Raw genomic sequence first — 16,444 nt, 5'->3', positions numbered from 1 at the left:
TTGTTTGCATGATATGATCTTATATTTAGAAAACCCCAAAGAGTCCACCAAAAAACTCTTAGATTTGATAAATGAATTCAGGAAAGTTTCAGGATACAAAATTAATATAGAAATTTGTAGCATTTCTATACATCAATAATGATCTAGCTGAGGACCAAATCAAGAAGGCAAGCCCATTTACAATAGCTACAATTTTTCTTAATTACCTAGGAACATATTTAACAAGGGAGGTGAAAGATCTCTATAAGGAGAACTACAAAACATTGATGAAAGAAATTATAGATGGCATAAACAAAGGGCATCTCATGCTTATGAACTGGAATAATGAATATCATTAAAATGACCGTACTTTTCAGGCCAACCTATAGATCCCTATTACATTACACAATCCCTATTAAATTACCAATGCCAGCCAGGTGCAGTGTGGCTCACTCTTGTAATGCCAGCACTTTGAGAGGCCGAGGTGGGCAGATCATGAGGTCAAGAGATCAAGACCATCTAGGCCAACATGGTGAAACCCTGTCTCTACTAAAAATACAAAAATTAGCTGGGTGTGGTGGTGTGCACCTGTAATCCCAGCTACTCAGGAGGTGGAGTCAGGAGAATGGCTTGAACCCAGGAGGTGGAGATTGCAGTGAGCCGAGATGGAGCCACTACACTCCAGCCTTGTGACAGAGCGAGACTCCGTGTCAAAAAAAAAAAAAAAATTACAAACGCCATTTTTCACAGAATTAGAAAAAATAATCCTTAGAACCTTAGAAACCGGAGTGTAGTGGCAGAATCTCGGCTCACTGCAACCTCTGCCTCCTGGGCTCAAGCCTCCTAAACCTCCTGGGAGGCTTGATTCTCCTGCTTCAGCCTTCTGCACAGCTGAGATTATAGGCATGTGCTACCATGTCTGGCTAATTTTTGTATTTTTGTAAAGATGGGGTTTTGTCATGTTGGCCAGGCTGGTCTCAAACTCCTGATCTCAGGTGATCTGCCCACCTCGGCCTCCCAAAGTGCTAGGATACCAGGCATGAGCCACTGTGCCTGGCCAATGATGACTCTTGAAAGGGCTGTTGCCTTCCTCCCTTGAGACACATTTCCCTTCATTCCTACCCTTCATTTCCTGCCATAAAGCCAACACCTGAGCAGATGCATGTTCTTTAATCCTGTATTGACTATGTGTTTAGAAAAATGTGTTTTTTATGTGGAACTTGGCCAAAGAACTTTATCACTATAAGTAATTGATAGTCACCAATGAGCATGATGTTCATCAATTATGCTTTCCTTTTTTTGGATACCATGTTACTATTCATTCTATAGACTGTTCATGCATGTATTTATGTGTATGTTCTCATATTTCCAGAGGACATAAAGCTGTCCTCTGGAAAATTTTTGGGTACTGTCATGGAAGTAGTGTGGGCAGCTTGACAGCCTCCTAGCTCAGTGTTCATTTGTAAAACCACACTGACTGATAATAACTCAGTTTTGTCCCTAGCTGTCTTCCCATATTTTCAATGGATACTAATTCTGTTAACTTCATATTCAGATGGTTTGACAATTGCGTTAATTAGCTTTTGTTTAACCAAATGCTTCAAACTTATTTGCTTCAAAAGACATTTGGGAGATAAGACTATTCGTAGAATATTGAGCAAAGACTAGAGCAAAGGCTAAAGCAAAGATAGCTTAAATGCTCTGATCCTATCATTCCTGAATGCACATTTGCACTGCACCTATCTAGTCCAGAATGAAATGACAAGGACTCTAAGTTTTGACTGTAAACTTTTGGTTTCGCCCTGTTACGTTTCCTCCCTTTGTGGTTAGCCACTTTGGGAGGGGATTTCCGGAGATGCAGGCTTTACAGTTTGTTTCCCAAAATATTTTGCATCATTTTGTGTGAGAGAGCACATTGCCTGCTCTGTGATACTTAGGCTGCAGAGATATGATTTATAAACATAGTCACATGATCATAATTTGTCCCAGTGATGAGAGGAGGTGCTTCTTCCAAGACCAGTTCTTTCATAGGAAAGAAGAAACTTAAATTTTTTATTGTAGTAAAATATATGTAACATAAGATTTACCATTTTAACAATTTTCTTTCTTTTTCTTTTTTCTTTTTTTTTTTTTTTTTTGAGATGGGGTGTCGCTCTGTCACCTAGGCTGGAGTGCTGTGGCATAATCTTGGCTCACTGCAATATCTGCCTCCCAAGTTCAAGTGATTCGCCTGCCTCAACCTCCCAAGTAGCTAGGATTACAGGTACCCACCACCACGCCCGACTAATTTTTGTATTTTTAGTAGAGATGAGCCTGGCCACCATGTTGGCCAGGCTGCTCTCAAACTCCTGACCTCAAGTGATCTGTCTGCCTTGGCCTCCCGAAGTGCTGGGATTTCAGGCGTGAGCCACCGCACCCAGCCCATTTTAACTATTTTCAAGTGTATAATTCAGTGGCATTAAGTTCACAAGGTTGTATAACCATCACCACTATCCATTCCCATTAAACCATAACTCCCTCTTCCCCTCTACAGTCCCTGGGAACCACTGTTCTACTTTCTGTCTCTGTAAATTTGACTACTCTAGGTGCCTCATAGAAGTGAAGTCAAACAATATCTGTCCTTTCGTGTCTGGCTTGTTTCTCTCAGCATAATGTTTTCTAGGAGGATTTATGCTGTAGCCTCAACCAGAGTGTCATTAGGTTTTAAGGCTAAAGAATCCATCGTATATATGTATCACATCTTGTTTGTCTGTCATCTGTTGAGGGCCACTTGGGTTGTTTCCACCTTTTGGATATTGTGAATAATGCTTCCATGAACATTAGGATGCAAGGATCTGTTTGAGTCCCTGCTTTCAGTTCTTTATGATATATACCTAGCAGTGGAATTTTGGATCATATGTTAATTCTGCTTAACTTTTTGAGGAACTGAAGAAAGGAAAACTTTTGCAGTATCAGACTTTTTTACTTTTCTCTTCACCAAATTGTAGCTCCATGCCCCCAAATGTGATGTGACAGAATATCTCAGAATACACCATTGCCATTTAGAATGAGGCTTGGGGTCATGGGGATATCCCTTCAGCTTATCAAATGCTCTAGAAGCTGGTCTGGTATTTCTCACACAGGGCAATTCAGTCTGAACCTGTGATATCTCTCTACAGAAGAGCCCCAGGCCTTTTCCCAAAAGAACCCTTATTTTTTGGACAACTATAAAACTAAACCTATAACCTTGGATTGACGTGGACTGGGGTTTTTCTGGAACTGGACTGAAGACTAGGACTGCTCTAAGCAAGACTAGAAAAATACCTACATGTTTCTAAGCTGCTAAATCACATTCATCACCAAGTCCTGCCAATTCGTATTCCTCCAGTATCACTTGATCTTGCTTTCTTTCCATCTCCACTGCCATGATCCTGGTCCAAGGTCCCCTCATCTTTGGTGAACATCTGCATATCTTGCTGGTCTTCCTACATAAACTCTTTTCTTCACACTGTAGCCAGAATGATCTTTTTGAAATTCAGATCTGATCATGTCACCAACAGGATTTTGGGAGAAACCTAAGAAGATGATTATAAAGTTCAAATGGAAGAGTAAACAGGTAACACTTGGAAAGTTTTTGAAAAACAAGAATAATGAGAAGGGGTCAGCCCCATCAGATATCAAAGTAGATTATAGGCCAAGCATGGTGGCTCACATCTGTAATCACAGCACTTTGGGAGGCCGAGGCTTGGGTCCAGGAGTCTGAGACCAGCCTGGGTAACATAGTGAGACTTCGTCTCTGCAAAAAATAAAAAAATTAGCTGGGTGTGGTGGTATGCTCCTGTAGTCCCAGCTACTCTGAAGGCTGAGGTGGGAGGATCACTTGTGACCAGGAGTTTGAAGACACAGTGAGCTATGATCATGCCACTACACTCTTGCCAGGGTGACAGAGTGAGATTCTGTCATAAAATAAACAAACAAACAAACAGATTGTAAAAGCCAAACTAAACTAGTTTCACATTAGCTCTTGGGTAGGCAAATCAACAACTAAAAATGACACCCAAAATAGATGAGAATTTAAATTATAATAAAGGTGGCAATTTGAATCAGCGGGGAAAATTTGTTTTTGAATGATCGGGTGTTGAGACGATTGGGAAAAAACTTGTTTCCTTAACTCACATATCACACGAAAGCAAGTTCCACGTGTTTCGAGATGTTAAAAATATATTTCTCAAGTGAAACTGTAAAAATTCAAAAACAGAATTCAGGAGAATGCCTGTGTTCAGAATACAAAGGGTTTTCTAAAAATGAAATATCTCAGAATCTTTCAAAGAAATGATTGGTAAATTTGTCTACGTACAGATTAAGATTTTCTTCCTGGAAAAATGAAATGACAAGCTGGTAAATATATGAAGGACAAGGCCTACTATCTTTAATATAATTAAAGTATTCTTACAAATCAATTAAAAAGACCAATTATAAACAGGAGGGTCAACAAAGAACATGGACAGGCAGTTCACACAAATAATTCAAATCGTCTGAGTACCATGGCTCACGCCTGTAATACCAGCACTTTGGGAGGCCAAGGTAGGAGGATCACTCAAGCTCAGGAGTTCGAGGCCAGCATGGGCAACATAGCAAGACCCTGTCTCTACAAAAAATCCAAAAATTAGTTGGACGTGGTGGCATGCACCTGTAGTTCCAGCTCTTTGGGAGACAGAGGCCAGGGAGGATTGCTTGAGCCAGTGAAGGTTGTAGTGAGCCAAGATTGGGCAACTGCACTCCAGCCTGGGCGACAGAGGGAGACTCTGCCTTAAAATAATAATAATAATAATAATTCAGATGGTTTCTAAATATGTATATGAAAAGATACTTGACCTCTTTTTAAATAACAGAAATGCAATTAAATAATAGAATACTAATCCTATCTATCAAGTTACCAAAGAAAAATTAATTTCAGGTATTACATTGTTGACAAAAGTATTTCAAGTCTGACATCTCATATATTTGTTAGGAAGAATGTAAATTGCCATTACTCTTCAAAGGACAATTTAAAAATATCTATCTAAATGAAAAATGTATTTCCTGTTTGTTCTAGCAATTTCATTTATAGGAATTTTTCTGAAAATTATGAAAGATGTCTTTGTAAAGATACCCTAAGAACATTCTAGGAGCAATTATTAATTCTGGCAGGGGAGGATATACAAGCGACTTTCAGAGGGGAATCATCACCAGAAGAATAAAACATCACACACTTTCTTAGCTACAATAAAAGAAATTCCTCACTGACAGCTGATATGTGATATGGTTCATATATGCTTATATGGATGACTTAAAAAACCTAAGTGAAGCAAAAACTATTGCTTCCGGAGTTCTAAAGGTTGTGTAACTAGGGGAGCATATCCAGCTCCAAGAGATCCGAGGTTCTTGGCCTCGCTAACCCTGAAGAATGGGGAAAGGGGCCGCAGAGGCGTGGTGAGTTTGCCGTTTGTGGACCCAGAGTTTTGCCGAAAAGGGATTAGACAGAAAGAGAAAGAAAGACAGCTCCCACACTGTCGTGGGAGGGGACGCAGAGAAGGAATCCATATAGGTAGGAGCAGCTGGAGTTTTAGCCCTTGAGTTTTTCCTCCCCATTTATGTTCTCATCCAATGAGAGGAGTTCTTTCAAACGTCTACTGGAGTGATTGATCTTTGACTCTGATACCGGATTGGCTGCTTGGTCCACAACTCTGAGTTAGAGTCCCCTCCTCCCAGAGCTTTCGCGGGGGGGCGGTTTTGGGGGGCAAAGGCATCTCATCTGGTGGGAAACCCAGACAAAGAACTTTACATTTGAAAACCCTCTGGTTCCTGGATGGAAGCGTGGAGCCAGGAAACTCCTGCCTTTGAAACCACACCTCTCGAGGCCCCAGGAAGAGAAGCTTCTATAACACAGTCCCTCAGCTGGAGAAGGAGCTCAAGATTTTTTGCTTTGACTGACATTAATTTTTACATGAATTCCTCTCCTATAAATACCCGTATTTCCCTGTCTATGAGTAACTTGCCAGTAATCCTAGGCTTATACATTTTCTGATGAAGGGTATTATCACATCTGCCCTCGGTACCAGCTCCATAATTGGCAGGGCCCATGGCACAATGAAAATTCAAGGCCTCTTGCTCAAAAATGAGTAACTTCAAGATGGTAACAACAGAATATTTTAAAAGCACAGAGTCTACAGCCAAGGAATGAGGGAGACAAAAAAATAGAAACAAAGAATTAAAAAATAAAAACAAACAAACAAAAAAACAAAATAAAAAGCACAGAGTCTTTGTACACAAGGGGCCCTGTGTGTCTGCACTGGTCACAGGCCCCCGAGGCCAATCCTGCCTTCTTCCCATTAATTATATTTCATCCATACTAAACTGCTTTTGCAGTTCTCTTAAACAAGCCAAGCTTTTACTCATCACTTTGTACAAGCTGTTGCTTTTATCAGAATTTTCTTCCACAGACCCTGCATCCTCCTTCCTGAAGCTTCTACCCACTCATCAAAACCCCTCAGATGTCATTTCCAGGAGGCATCCTTTGTTCCAATCCTGGTATGTGCCCCTCCCCTGCCTCCCCTGGCTCCCTGTGCATACCTCCCTAAAGGCAGGAATTTTGTCTCTGCAAGTTTCTGTGCCCAGCCCCTATCATAGTGTCAATTAGCAACAATTAGTGGGTACTTCCCACATAGCAAGTATGCTGTTAGGAATAGCGCATAAGCAACTCACTTAATCCTCACATCAACCCAAGGAAGGAGCTGTAGTCATTCTCCTTTAACAAAGGAGGCTGGGAGATAAAACATGTGCAGTTTCACACATGTTGGAACAGAGGTGCTAATAAAATGAATTGAAATTAACAATATAATTTATTCTCACTAGTAGTCTAAATCATGATAGGTTAATAACCTACATTTGAAACAGCAAGGTGTAAACAAATCTAAGAAAACAGATAACTCCTCCCATGAGACTGCCTCCTTTAATTAACATTTGCATATTAAAGAGAGTGTCTTCTTACTGCCCCACACCTCAACCCATTGCCCAAATTTGTAATGATGATGGTTGAAACTCAAAATCAACTCTTGGAGTTTCATACCTTTGAGTTAAACGTTTGCTGTCTTTGGGCACTCTCTTTAAAATGCAAATGTTCTCCAATGTTAAGGCATTAAATCCCTAACAGTATATTGAGTATGAATTTTTTACAGATTTACTCCAGCCTAAAGCAGACTGGAAAAATACTGGGCAGAAAATGATTATGCAATCTGGCAAAATGTGGCTGATTGTCTATAAATGTCTTAAAGTAGTGATTCATGATGTGCTGTTCACTGGGAGCTTATTTAAAATGTTCATTTGTGGCCCTGTACTCAGATCTATTGAATGAAAATCTCTGGGCCTCTAAAATCTGCATCTGAATGAGAGCTTCGGGTGATTCTGATGTATAGTGAAGCTCAAAACTAACTGCTTTAAGTCTATTAAGCTTACCATAAAATAAGATGAAAATATCTTTCCGTCTGTGTTTTCTTCTTCTCACTACTTTTAAACCAATATGAAAATTATAGGGGAAAATAGTTTCGCAATATTATATGGTCAGGGCAGAGGAAATATTGAAAATGGGGAGAAAATGGGATTGAAAGAAAATGCCTAGGAAATGACACTTCAAAAATTCAGTTTTTGGCTGGGTGCAGGGGCCCATACCTGTAATCCCAGCCCTTTGGGAGGCTGAGGTAAGAGGATCGCCTGAGCTCAGAAGTTTAAGACCAGCCTAGGCAACATGCCGAAACCCCATCTCTACAAAAAATACAAACATGAGCCCAATATGGTGGTGTGCACCTGTAGTCCTAGCAACTAGGAAGGCTGAGGTGGGAGGATGGCTTGAGCCCAGGATTTGGAGGTTGCTGTGAGCCAGGACCATACCACTGCACTCCAGCCTGGGCAACAGAGCCAGACCCTGCCTCAAAAAAATATATATATATATTTTCAGTTTTTCCTGGGGCTGGTGCTGTACAGCTTCTCAGAATAACTAGGATCGATTTTACATTCCACTTTAATCAGTGCCATTTGCTAAGTTAGTCTTTTGAGAGTGAATGAGCATATGTGAGAAGACTGAGTGAATGAGTCTGCTGTGAGAAGACTGTGTATCTAAGATCCATCCATTCATTCACTCAAGGACTGTGTTTTGAGCCAGTGCCAGCCAAACACTACACTAACTGCTGGAGATGGAAGGGTGAACAAACATCTCGTCAGCGTTATAGACTGGCTGGAGAGAGAGGTAACAAAATTAGATATTGATATTGACATTTTTTTTCAAAACTTTAGTTTTGGAGTAATGAAATAAATTGCTATGTTAATGACAAAAGCGGAAAGTGAGTTTGTTATTGCATTTCAACTTCACTGTATGGGGAAAAGTTAAAATGGGGACTTGGAGGCTTTGAGACTTTTTTTTTCTTTTCAGCCAAGCAATGGGTAAAAAAGCATTGTGGCACAAGTAATGAATTCATCAGCAGTGTACATGGTTTTCTGAACACCAGGAATTAATCTGTTTTAACGGTGTGGTTTTCAGAATGCAACAGAATTATCATCACTCCTTACCCCCACCAGGTCTTTGAATGTGTCTGGATCTTTGTCTGAATCTTGAAGTGAGCAAAATGAGGAAGTTGGATGGGGTAATTGCAAAGTGCTTTTTTAAAAAAGAAATATAATTCTTTTATTGCATTTTAGGTTCTGGGGTACATGTGAAGAACATGCAGGACTGTTGCCTAGATACATACATGGCAATGTGGTTTGCTGCCTTCCTCCCCATCACCTATATCTGGCATTTCTCCCCATGTTATTCCTCCCCAACTCCCCAACTCCCCACCCCCTGCTGTCCCTCCCCTAGTGCAAAGTGCTTTTGAAGTTATTCTTGTTCTTCTGTAACTGCCCAGTGGATTCTTTTGCCCCATGCCCAGATAGAACCAATTTATTGAGACAAGAGAATTGCAATGGAGAAAGAGTTTTATACACATAGAGCTGGCTAAATTCAGGAATGGCAAGTAGAGATGTTTTAGCTTTATTCTATTTATGATGGGGAATCACAGAAGATTTATAAGCGTGCGCGCGAGAGAGAGAGAGAGAGAGAGAGAGAGAGAGAGAGATGAAAAACAAGTGTCTAAGAAGATAGGCCTGATGGCTGTCTGGGCAGTCCCATGATAGTGGCTGTGGTGCTGGGAAGAGATTGTGATGGCAGATTTGGAAAGAGGAGATTGGGAGGCTATTGCTGAGGACTCATTACTGATGGGTGCTGTTGTAAGTAGAATTTTTGATGCCACTAAAGAAGTAGCACTCCAATATAAACTTCTGCTGCAAGGCAATTTACTTCTGTAGAAGGGGGTGTCTCACAGATGGAACATGGGCGAGTGCACACCTGGACAAGGAAAGGAAGGGGTCCTTATGCCTGATGAAGGTGGCCCCTACTGCTGTGTCGTTCCCCTATTGGCTAGAGTTAGACTGCACAGTCTAGTCTAATTCTGATTGGCTTTTTTAAAGGGAGCAGGGGTACGAGCTGGAGTGGCAGGGTGGGTAGTTTGGTGGGAAGGATGGTTATAGGCAGGTTAGAGCAGGTAAGCAGGGGTCAAAGCAGGTGACTAGGGTGACTCAGGATGGGGCAGGGGACGAGGGGAACAGATGTGAACTACTGATTAGAACTGGTGGAAAAGGTTGCTTACTGACACTACAAGGAAGTTAAACTTTAAAATACAGAATGAAAGAATAAGAGAGCTGAACATACTGACATACTGATTCTTTGAAGAGAAACTTGGGGTTCACTATATCTAACAATGCATGGTATTGGACAGAAAATAATGGATTCATAAATGAACACTCATAAAGCAAATGAGGATGAGAAGTGATCATTACTGCCACGTGCAGCCACATCTGCAGATTGGGAAGACAGTTTTTCACCCTGGAGGAAGTTCGTTCTGTCCTCAGGAGGACAGGTTTGGACAGCTTACGAGAAAGCAGGTGTGGAGCACAAAAAGCAGAAAGGGCCAAGTCCTCAAGGATGTAGTCATTGCCTCTCCTGGGGGCAATGAGGACGGGATTTTGCTGGGCTGGCAAAACTGAGCCCAGAACTCAGCCTTGTGGATCTGTAACACCAAGAAAAGGACTAACTGCATGAAGCTTGAACGAGACTTAGGTGCTCAAGAAAGGGAAAGAGGGCAACGGGATAGACTGTGCTTTAGAAAGCTGTGGCTTGAAGTGAACTTCCTTTGTGAAATTTTGCTCCAGGCAAGAAGCTTACACTTTTCCTCCTCATTTATCCATCAGGTAGAATTGATCTATCTCTTAATTGGCCACGTAACCATAAAAGTAAATGGTAGGGACAGTAAACATAATATTTTGCCAAAAGCTTTGATTTAAGACCAGGTAAGCTTCATTATGCCTTTTATGAAAAAAGAATGTCACTAATGCAGAACTTGGGCACAGCATTCTTCAAGCCTCCCTGATTAGCCAGCAATAGTCAGGGAAAGTCCAGGACCCCATCTCCTGACCTTTGCGGAGCTCCTAGAGCACCCTGTCCTCCCTGCCGCCTTGCCATCTGTCAGAGGACAGGCTCCATGCTGTCTTGGTACGTAAGGGAATAGCATAGTAACACTGTCAAATGAGCAATGGGACAAGAGGCAGCTGGTGATAATTCTTGCCTTAGACTTTTGGCTCCCTGGGTTTCTGTCACGAGGACTATCATGTTCAGGAGGATTTACTCACTAGGTATCTGCTTCTCAAGCTCATGGGATGAAAATCTGAAGGAGTCATTTAAGTCACAGTTTTACCAAGTAGGTCTGATGCTTTTTAACATGACTTAAGAATAAAGGTCAGAAAATACTCTATTGGCCCTGGGGCAAGATAAGGAAGGGATCCACTAACTGTTTTATTCTGTTGTTTTACTTAAAAAAAAAATTGACCCAGCACTTTGGGAGGTCGAGGCAGGTGGATCACTTGAGGCTAGGAGTTTGACTAGCCTGGCCAACAAGGTAAAACCCTGTCTCTACTAAAAACACAAAAATATTAGCTGGGCGTGGTGATATGTGCCTGTTAGTCCCAGCTACTCAGGAGGCTGAGGCAGGAGAATCGCTTGAACTCGGGAGGTGGAGATTGCAGTGAGCGGAGATTGCACCACTGCACTCCAGCCTGGGTGACAAAGCGAGACTTCATCACTAAAAAAAAAAAAATTGAGATAGGGTCTCACTCTGTCACTCACGCTGGAGCGCAGTGTGGCACAATCATGGCTCACTGTGGCTTGACCTCCTTGGTTCGAGTGATCCTCCTGCTTCAGTCTCCTGAGTAGCTGGGACTACAGGCGCATGCCACCATACTTGGCTAATTTTTTTGGTAGATACAGGATTTTACTATGTTGCCCATGCTGGTCTCCAACTCCTGGCCTTAACTTGTCCTCCTGCCTTGGCCTCCAAAGTGCTGGGATTGCAGGCATGGGCCACGACACTCAGCCATAAAAAGTTTTATCGAGGCATAATTTACATAAAATTTTCTCATTGCTAGTGTACAGTGTAACAATTTCTACTATATTTATGGGTTTGTGCAACTGTTATCATAATTTGTTTCGAGAATAATCCCATAATCTCCAAAGATGCTTTCAGTCTGTTTGCAGCTAACTACCCGCACCCTCCTCTCCCCGCCTTAAGAAACCACTGGGGTTTTGTCTCTGTACATTTTTTGACTTTCATAAAATTGGAATAATTCAACATGTAGCCTGTGTCTGGGTTTTTAGCTAGCACAGTGTTTCTGAGGTTTATCCAAGCTGTAACACGAACCAATTGTCCTTTGCTTTTTGTTCTTGAATTGTAAGTGGGCCATAACTTATCTTACCCATTCACTGGTTGACAGACATTTGGATTGCTTCCGGTTTTGGCATACAGGTTGTTATTTGGACTTGTGTTGTTGGTTCTCATAGGCAGAGTTCTAGGAGTGGAATTGCTGAGTCATATGGCAAGCTTGTGTTTAACGTTTGAAGAAATGACCATTTTTCCAAGTGGCTGTGCTACTTTACATTCCCACCAGCGGCGTATTAGGGTTCCAGTTTCTTCTTCACGTCCTCATTATACTCGGTATTGTTCATCTTTTTTTGTTTTTTAAATTATAGCCATCCCTGTGGGCACTGGGTTCGTTTTTTTTTTTCAATTTAATGTTTTTTAATTTCATTTTTCTCTTTGTTTTATTCATTGTGTTTTAATTTTAATTTGCATTTCTTTATTGATTAAAGGTGTTGGGTATCTTTTTTTCCCCCAGTCTTGCTTTGCTGCCCAGGCTGGAGTACACTGGCACTCCATGGCTCACTGCAGCCTGATGTCCCAAGTTCAAGTGATCCTCCCACCTCAGCTTTCTGAGTAGCTGGGTCTACAGGTGCACACCACCACGCCTGGCTAATGTTTTGGATTTTTTTTTTTTTGTAGAGATGGGTACTGCTATGTTGCCAGGGCTGGAATAGAATTCCTGGGCTGACGCAATCCTCCCATCTTGGCCTCTTAAAATGCCTGTGTGCCTGGCTTACCATGTTGAGCATTCTTTAATGCCTGTGTGCCTGGCTTACCATGTTGAGCATTCTTTAATGCCTGTGTGCCTGGCTTACCATGTTGAGCATTCTTTCATGCGCTTATTAACCATGTATATATTTTCTTTGGTGAAATGTCTATTCAAATCTTTTGCCCATGTTTTAAATTGGGTTTCGGTTGTTTATTCATTTATCAAAAGGTGGGGTCTTGCTCAGTTGCCCAGGAAGGAGTACAGTGGCGCAGTCATATCTCACTGCAGTCTCAAACTCCTGCGCTCAAGTGATCATTTCACCTCAGCCTCCACAGTAGTTGGGAGCACAGGCACATGCCACTATCCCTGGCTATGAGTTTTTAATCTTTTTTATTGTTGAGTTTCATGGGTTTTTAAAATATATATTCTGTTCTTTCCCCCTCAGCAAACCAATGCAGGAACAGAAAACCAAATACCACATGTTCTCCCTTATAAGGGGAGCTGAATGATGAGAACACATGGACACATGATGGGGAACAACACACACTGGGGGCTGGTGGGAGGGAGAGCATCAGCAAGAATAGCTAATGGATGTGGGCCTTAATAACAAGGTGCTGGGTTGATCTGTGCAGCAAATCATCACGGCGCACCTTTGCCTATGTAACAAACCTGTACATCCTGCACAGGGACCGTGGCATTTAAAATAAAAGTTGTTGAAAAAATAAAATAAGGCCTGGTGCGGTGGCTCATGCCTGTAATCCCAGCACTTTGGGAGGCTCAGGCAGGTGGATCATGAGGTCAGGAGTTTGAGACCAGCCTGGCCAACATAATGAAACCCTGTCTCTACTAAAAATATAAAAATCAGCCAGGCATGGTGGTACGTGCCTGTAATCCCAGTTACTCAGGAAGCTGAGGCAGGAGAATCACTTGAACCTGGGAGGCAGAGGTTGCAGTGAGCTGAGATTGTGCCTCTGCCCTCCAGCCTGGGTGATAGAGTGAGACTCTGTCTCAATAAATATAAAATAAAATAAAATACATATTCTGGCTGTAAGTCCTTTGTGATAGATATGATTTGCAAATATTTTCTTCCAGTATGTGGCAGGTAATGATGTCTTGTGAAACACAAATGTTGCATTTAAGTTTCTTCCATTTTCAAGTCTGCCCTGATATTCACTTTTTGTTGGACCCTTTCCTGTCTCCTCTGAGCATGTCGGGAATGGGGAATGTGTGGATAGCTGGGTTCTCCATGGTCTGCCCTACACACACACGCAGCCCGAGTCAGCCAGATGCTTGCCCCAGTCCCACTCCACTGGCCAGCTGCCAGGAGCATGTCCATCAATAAACACTGCTGTGCAAAGGCACTGTCCAAGGCTTCAAATCCAGTGAACCCCCTTGACCCAGGCAGTGAAAATGCCAGTGCTCGCAGCTGGCCCTGGTAGAACCCCTGTGAGAACAGAGCAGGGTCGGGGAACGGGGGCAGTTCCAGACAAGAGCACTGCAGAGACTCACTGTTAGTACCCAAAGCCGAGATGTTTTTCAACCATAAATGCTTTCCAAATTGTTATATGTCTTTGGTGGATGTAAATGTCAGTAAGTTTTAGTAATGAGTCTGTTTTGCTCTTATAATCAGAAAAAAAGGCCATACAAAGTAAACTGTTCCAAAATAGTACATATAACGTATGCAAATCTTTAAAAATTTTCACACCGTCTCACTAATGAATTTTACTGGGCATTTGTGAAATAGGGCCTCACATGTACAGAACTGGAATTTTGCTCCTGTTCTGAGAGTTGCAATGCATTTTTGTGGCTGTTCTAAAACTGAAACTGAAGCGCTAGAATAAATCGTGACAAACTTTAATCTTGGAAACTTGGGTACTTTTTGTTCAGGTCCTACTTAGATTCTCATATTTTGTTACATTGAATTTTGAGCTGGTTTTGCTATTTTGATTTTAGGTAGTTCAAATATAGTCCTTCAGGAGCATAATGGATAAAATACTTCTGTGTCTGTGAACCTAACTACTGCTTATAATTTTGTTTCTCTGGGGGGAAATGAATTCCAGTTTCCAAACAACACTCATATGCTTGAAAAAGTCCCTCTCGGATGTGTCAATTTTGATAACACGGTATTTTTATTGTTATGCAATTTTTTTGTTTGAGACAGGGTCTCAGTCTGTTGCCCAGGCTGGAGTGAAGTGGCACAATCATGGCACACGGTAGCTTCCGCCTTCGAGGCTCAAAAAGTCCTCCCACCTCAGCCTCCCAAGTAGATAGGAGCACAGATGCATACTACCACACCTGGCTAATTTTATGATGTTTTGTGGAGACAAAATCTCACTATGTTGCCTAGGCTGGTCTTAAACTCCTGGGCTTAATTGATACTCTTGCCTCAGCCTCCCAAAGTATTGGGATTACAGGCGTGAGCCACCATGCCTGGTCTGTTTTGCAAATATTTTAAAATTTCATCTTCTCAATAAGAACATTATAGAAACATGTAACCTGGGATGAAAAACATAATGAGAAAACAGAGTTTTATTCACATTAATATTTCTTTCGCCACTGTACTTAAGGGGGAAAATGCCTGTTTAGTTGACCTACCCAAGTGACTGGCAGCTATTGTAAACAGATGAACTGGGCCAGGCATGGTGACTCACGTGTGTAATCCCAATACTTTGGGAGGCTGAGGTAGGTTGACCACCTGAGGTCAGGAGTTCGAGACTAGCCTGACCAACACGGTGGAACCCCATCTATACTAAATACAAAAAATTAGCTGGGTGTGGTATTGCATATCTGTAATCCCAGATACTTGGGAGGATGAGGCAGGAGAATCGCTTGAACCTAGGAGGCAGAGGTTGCAGTGAGCCAAGACTGCAGCATTGCACTCCAGCCTGAGCAACTAGGGTGAAAACTCCCTCTAAAAAAAAAAAAAAAAGATTAAATAAATAAATAAATGAATGAAGTGAATGAAGGCTGCAAATGAATGATTCAGGTCACATTTGCTAATGGGAATCCCTGGACCCTGGAAAGGGATGAATTGTTGGAGAGGGAGGTGCTCAGTGCTCAGAAGAAAGCTCCCCAAACACTGACAGTTCTCTCTGCAGCAGAAGTGACCTGCTCAGTTCCAGTCTGGCCTGAGGACCCTGGCAGAGTCCCTGATCTGCCACATGATTGGTACTAAGCCTTGGCCAAGAATGTGCTTTCCTGGGACGAGTGTGCCATCAGCCTTGCCATGAGCGTTCAAGGGCCTTCTGTGCCAGGAAGAATAAAATGAGCAGATAAACCGCTCACATACCAATCCCAGTCCACGTCATAGGAGCAAAGAGCAGCATAAAAGCCTAATGAATTTGCTTTAACTGTTCAGATCAGCTGGGAACTGATTCAATCCCAGTCTCCAGCAAACCTAGGGTGCTCAGTGAACCAAATGGCACTCATTTGCTCAAGAAACTAAGAAAGACACTGAAAAAGCCTTGCAGAGAGAGAATTAGTAAATATCTGATACAAAAATACATTTCCAACTCCATTCCTTGAAGGAAAATCTTCCTAAAAATTAAGTTTTAAGAAAATTCTCCCTATAGTTTCAGAAAATTAGAAATTAAACATAATTTCTTATACTCTATACTACTTTACTTGGAATAATGCTAAACATTTTTATGCCTTTACTTTTAATCTCAAACTCACTTTTTTTCAATTGTGGTATTTTATTAAATTATGAAATGTTACACATAGGTCTGGGGAATCTTTTGGCATCTTCTTTGTGCAGCTGGATAACTCTTAGATCTTATTCACCAGGCTGCTGAACTGTTCCTTGTTCAGAGATATAGACACCAACCAAAAATTTTCTGATTTTTTCTCTTTTTTTGAGGTAAGATCTCACTCTTTTACCCAGGCTGGAATGCAATGGCATGATCATAGCTCACTGCAGCCTCAGCCTCCTGGGTTCAAGCCAGTCTCCCACCTCGCC

Source organism: Callithrix jacchus, chromosome 13 (assembly GCF_049354715.1).
Source record: "Callithrix jacchus isolate 240 chromosome 13, calJac240_pri, whole genome shotgun sequence".
Lineage (NCBI taxonomy): Eukaryota > Metazoa > Chordata > Mammalia > Primates > Cebidae > Callithrix > Callithrix jacchus.
This window is presented reverse-complemented; position numbering follows the sequence as displayed.